Raw genomic sequence first — 7,331 nt, 5'->3', positions numbered from 1 at the left:
CACCATTGGAAAGTGTAGTTTCTCTAGATGGACATAATGCTATAATGTTATTACAGTAACTTCTGAGTGAATCGAGGACAGGTAAGATTAAAATAGCTTCTTATGCACAGAAAACTTGATAGGCTATTCTGTACATTCGTTTCCTGTATTTCCTAAACTAATATTTATGACCAAATGAGTGGCCTCTGGATCAAAATGATCGCATTTTAATTTTTTAATTAAATTTAAATTAAGTAACATAATAAACGATTTATCCTTCAATCAAACACGAATGTTCCCTGGATAAATGCCCTATTTTAATTATATAATTACTTTATATTTATTTCTAACGGGTGCAGCGGAGCGCACGGGTACGGCTAGTATATAATCTACTAATACCCGGTAACTATCGCAATTATAACAAAGTAAGTAAACATAACAATTCAAATTTAAGAAATACCGATGAATCGTAACTATCGCAATAATATTAAAGTTAATAATCATAACAATTCAAATTTAAAAAACACCGATAAATCGTAACTATCGCAATAATATTAAAGTTAATAATCATAACAATTAAAATTTAAAAACCACCGATGAATCGTAACCATCGCAATAATATTAAAGTTAATAAACATAACAATTCAAATTTAAAAAACACCGATAAATCGTAACTATCGCAATAATATTAAAGTAAATAAACATAACAATTCAAATTTAGAAAATACCGATAAATCGTAACTATCGCAATAATATTAAAGTTAATAAACATAACAATTAAATTTAGAAAATACCGACGAATCATAACTATCGCAATAATATTAAAGTTAATAAACATAACAATTCAAATTAAAAAAACACCGATGAATCGTAACTATCGCAAAAATATTAAAGTAAATAAACATAACAATTCAAATTTAAAAAACACAGATGAATCGTAACAATTGCCATTAAATTGAAGTTAATATACATAACAATTCAAATAAAAAAAACATCCATGAATCGTAACTATCGCAATAATATCTAAGTAAATACACATAACTATCGCAATAATATTAAAGTAAATAAACATAACAATTCAAATTAAAAAATACCGATGAATCGTAACTATCGCAATAATATTAAAGTAAATAAACATAACAAATAACATTTAAAAAATACCGATGAATCGTAACTATCGCAATGATATTAAATTTATTAAACATAACAATTCGAATTTAAATAACACCGACCAATCGTAACTATCGCAATAATATTAAAGTTAATAAACATAACAATTCAAATTTAAAAAATACCGATAAATCTTAACTATCGCAATAATATTAAAGTAAATAACCTAACAATTCAAATTTAAAAAAATACCGATAAATCTTAACTATTGCAATAATATTAAATTAAATAAACATAACAATTCAAATTTAAAAAATACCGATAAAACTTAACTATTGCAATTATATTAAAATAAATAAACATAACAATTCAAAATTAAAAAATACCAAAAAATCATAACTATTGCAATTATATTAAAATAAATAAACATAACAATTCAAATTTAAAAAACACCGATGAATCGCAACTATCGCAATTATAACAAAGTAAGTAAACATAACAATTCAAATTTAAAAAATACCGATGAATCGCAACTATCGCAATTATAACAAAGTAAGTAAACATAACAATTCAAATTTAGAAAATACCGATGAATAGCAACTATCGCAATTATAACAAAGTAAATAAACATAACAATTCAAATTTAAAAAATACCGATGAATCGCAACTATCGCAATTATAACAAAGTAAGTAAACAAAACAATTCAAATTTAAAAAACACCGATGAATCGCAACTATCGCAATTATAACAAAGTAAGTAAACAAAACAATTCAAATTTAAAAAATACCGATGAATCGCAACTATCTCAATTATAACAAAGTAAGTAAACATAACAATTCAAATTTAAAAAATACCGATGAATCGTAACTATCGCAATTATAACAAAGTAAGTAAACAAAACAATTCAAATTTAAAAAATACCGATGAATCGTAACTATCGCAATTATAACAAAGTAAGTAAACAAAACAATTCAAATTTAAAAAATACCGATGATTCGTAACTATCGCAATTATAACAAAGTAAGTAAACAAAACAATTCAAATTTAAAAAATACCGATGAATAGTAACTATCGCAATTATAACAAAGTAAGTAAACATAACAATTCAAATTTAAAAAATACCGATGAATCGTAACTATCGCAATTATAACAAAGTAAGTAAACAAAACAATTCAAATTTAAAAAATACCGATGAATCGTAACTATCGCAATTATAACAAAGTAAGTAAACATAACAATTCAAATTTAAAAAACACCGATGAATCGTAACTATTGCAATAATGACAAAGTAAGTAAACAAAACAATTCAAATTTAAAAAATACCGATGAATAGTAACTATCGCAATTATAACAAAGTAAGTAAACATAACAATTCAAATTTAAAAAACACCGATGAATCGTAACTATTGCAATAATAACAAAGTAAGTAAACAAAACAATTCAAATTTAAAAAATACCGATGAATCGTAACTATTGCAATTATATTAATATTAATAAACATAACAATTCAAATTTAAAAAATACCGATGAATCGTAACTATCGCAATTATAACAAAGTAAGTAAACATAACAATTCAAATTTAAAAAACACCGATGAATCGTAACTATTGCAATAATAACAAAGTAAGTAAACAAAACAATTCAAATTTAAAAAATACCGATGAATCGTAACTATTGCAATTATATTAATGTTAATAAACATAACAATTAAATTTAGAAAATACCGACGAATCATAACTATCGCAATAATACTAAAGTTAATAAACATAACAATTCAAATTTAAAAAATACCGATGAATCGTAACTATCGCAATTATAACAAAGTAAGTAAACAAAACAATTCAAATTTAAAAAATACCGATGAATCGTAACTATCGCAATAATATTAAAGTTAATAAACATAACAATTAAATTTAGAAAATACCGACGAATCATAACTATCGCAATAATACTAAAGTTAATAAACATAACAATTCAAAATTAAAAAATACCGATGAATCGTAACTATCGCAATTATAACAAAGTAAGTAAACAAAACAATTCAAATTTAAAAAATACCGATGAATCGTAACTATCGCAATAATATTAAAGTTAATAAACATAACAATTAAATTTAGAAAATACCGACGAATCATAACTATCGCAATAATACTAAAGTTAATAAACATAACAATTCAAATTTAAAAAACACCGATGAATCGTAACTATCGCAAAAATATTAAAGTAAATAAACATAACAATTCAAATTTAAAAAAAACAGATGAATCGTAACAATTGCAATTAAATTGAAGTTAATACACATAACAATTCAAATAAAAAAAAAACATCCATGAATAGTAACTATCGCAATAATATCTAAGTAAATACACATAACTATCGCAATAATATTAAAGTAAATAAACATAACAATGCAAATTAAAAAATACCGATGAATCGTAACTATCGCAATGATATTAAATTTATTAAACATAACAATTCGAATTTAAATAACACCGACCAATCGTAACTATCGCAATAATATTAAAGTTAATAAACATAACAATTCAAATTTAAAAAATACCGATAAATCTTAACTATCGCAATAATATTAAAGTAAATAACCTAACAATTCAAATTTAAAAAATACCGATAAATCTTAACTATTTCAATAATATTAAATTAAATAAACATAACAATTCAAATTTAAAAAATACCGATAAAACTTAACTATTGCAATTATATTAAAATAAATAAACATAACAATTCAAAATTAAAAAATACCGAAAAATCATAACTATTGCAATTATATTAAAATAAATAAACATAACAATTCAAATTTAAAAAACACCGATGAATCGTAACTATTGCAATTATATTAATGTTAATAAACATAACAATTGAAATTAAAAATTACCGATAAATCGAAACTATCGCAATAATATTAAAGTGAATAAACATAACAATTCAAATTTAAAAAATACCGATGAATCGCAACTATCGCAATTATAACAAAGTAAGTAAACATAGCAATTCAAATTTAAAAAATACCGATGAATAGTAACTATCGCAATAATATTAAAGTTAATAATCATAACAATTAAAATTTAAAAACCACCGATGAATCGTAACCATCGCAATAATATTAAAGTTAATAAACATAACAATTCAAATTTAAAAAAAAAAAAATAAATCGTAACTATCGCAATAATATTAGAGTAAATAAACATAACAATTCAAATTTAGAAAATACCGACGAATCGTAACTATCGCAATAATATTAAGTTAATAAACATAAAAATTCAAATTTAGAAAACACCGATAAAGCGTAACTATCGCAATAATATTAAAGTTAATAAACATGACAATTGAAAATTAGAAAACACCGATGAATCCTAACTATCGCAATAATATCAAAGTAAATAAACATAACAATTCAAATTTAAAAACCACCGATGAATCGTAACCATCGCAATAATATTAAAGTTAATACACATAACAATTCAAATTTAAAAAACACCGATAAATCGTAACTATCGCAATAATATTAAAGTAAATAAACATAACAATTCAAATTTAGAAAATACCGACGAATCGTAACTATCGCAATAATATTAAGCTAATAAACATAAAAATTCAAATTTAGAAAACACCGATAAATCGTAACTATCGCAATAATATTAAAGTTAATAAACATGACAATTCAAAATTAGAAAACACCGATGAATCGTAACTATTGCAATTATATTAAAGTAAATAAACATAACAATTCAAATTTAAACATACCGATGAATCGTAACTATCGCAATAATATTTCAGTAAATAAACATAACAATTCAAATTTAAAAATACCGATGAATCGTAAGTATTGCAATTATATTAAAGTAAATAAACATAAAAATTTAAATTTAAAAACACCAATGCCTCGTAAGTATTGCAATTATAATAAAGTTAATAAACATAACAATTCAAATTTAAAAACCACCGATGAATCGTAACTATCGCAATAATATTAAAGTAAATAAACATAACAATTCAAGTTTAGAAAACACCTATGAATCGTAACTATCGAAATAATATTAAAGTAAATAAACATAATTCAAATTTAAAAAACACCGATGAATCGTAACTATCGCAATAATATGAAAGTAAATAAACATAACAATTCAAATTTAAAAAACACCGATGCCCCGTAATTATCGCAATAATATTAAAGTAAATAAACATAACATTTAAATTTAAAAAACACCGATGCGTCGTAAGTATTGCAATAATATTAATGTAAATAAACATAACAATTCAAATTTAAAAAACACCGATGCCTCCTTACTATCGCAATAATATTAAAGTAAATAAACATAACAATTCAAATTTAAAAAACACGGATGCCTCGTAAATATCGCAATAATATTAAAGTAAATAAACATAATAAATTCAAATTTAAAAAACACCGATGCATCGTTAGTATTAGAATATTATTAAAGTAAATAAACATAACAATTAGAATTTAAAAAAAAACCAATGACTCGTAACTATTGCAATAATATTAAAGTAAATACACATAACAATTCAAATTTAAAAAACACCGATGCCTCGTAACCATCGCAATAATATTAAAGTAAATAAACATAACAATTGAAATTTAAAAAACACCGATGCGTCGTAAGTATTGGAATATTATTAAAGCAAATAAACATAACAATTCAAATTTAAAAAACACCGATGTGTCGTAGCTATTGCAATAATATTAAAGTAAATAAACATAACAATTCAAATTTAAAAAAAAACACCCATGAGTCGTAACTATCGCAATAATATTAATGTTAATAAACATAACAATTCAAATTTAAAAATAAAGATGAATCGTAAGTTAATAAACATAACAATTCAAAATTAAAAACACCGATGAATCGTAACTATCGCAATAATATTAAAGTTAATAAACATAACAATTCAAAATTAAAAAACACCGATGAATACTAACTAACGCAATAATATTAAAGTAAATAAACAAAACAATTCAAATTTAAAAAAACACCCATGCCTCGTAACTATCGCAATAATATTAAAGTAAATAAACATAACAATTCAAATTTAAAAAAAACCGATGCCTCGTAACTATCGCAATAATATTAAAGTAAATAAACATAACAATTCAAATTTAAATAACACCGATGCGTCGTAAGTATTGGAATATTATTAAAGCAAATAAACATAACAATTCAAATTTAAAAAAAACACCGATGCCTCGTAACTATCGCAATAATATTAAAGTAAATAAACATAACAATTCAAATTTAAAAAACACCTATGCATCGTTAGTATTGGAATATTATTAAAGTAAATAAACATAACATTTCAAATTAAAAAAAACACCGATGCCTCGTAACTATCGCAATAATATTAAAGTAAATAAACATAACAATTCAAATTTAAAAAACACCAATGCCTCGTATCTATCGCAATAATATTAAAGTAAATAAACATAACAATTCAAATTTAAAAAACACCGATGCGTCGTAAGTATTGGAATATTATTAAAGTAAATAAACATAACAATTCAAATTTAAAAAACACCGATGAATGTTAACTACCGCAATAATATTAAAGTTAATAAACATAACAATTCAAATTTTAAAAATACCGATGAATCGTAACTATCGCAATAACATTTAAGTAAATAAACATAACTATTCAAATTTAAAAAATCCGATGAATCGTAACTATCGCAATAATATTAAAATTAATATACATAACAATTCAAATTTAAAAGAAACCAATGCCTCGTAACTATCGCAATAATATTAAAGTAAATACACATAACAATTCAATTTTCAAAAACACCGATGCCTCGTAACTATCGCAATAATATTAAAGTAAATAAACATAACAATTGAAATTTAAAAAACACCGATGCGTCGTAAGTATTGGAATATTATTAAAGTAAATAAACATAACAATTCAAATTTGAAAAACACCGATGTGTCGTAACTATTGCAATAATATTAAAGTAAATAAACATAACAATTCAAATTTAAAAAAAAACACCGATGAATCGTAACTATCGCAATAATATTAAAGTTAATAAACATAACAATTCAAAATTAAAAAACACCGATGAATCCTAACTATCGCAAAAATATTAAAGTAAATAAATATAACAATTCAAATTTAAAAAAACACCGATGCCTCATAACTATCGCAATAATATGAAAGTAAATACACATAATAATTCAAATTTAAGAAACACAGATGCCTCGTAACT

This window comes from Periplaneta americana, chromosome 7 (genome assembly GCF_040183065.1).
Source record: "Periplaneta americana isolate PAMFEO1 chromosome 7, P.americana_PAMFEO1_priV1, whole genome shotgun sequence".
In the NCBI taxonomy this organism is placed as follows: domain Eukaryota; kingdom Metazoa; phylum Arthropoda; class Insecta; order Blattodea; family Blattidae; genus Periplaneta; species Periplaneta americana.
This window is presented reverse-complemented; position numbering follows the sequence as displayed.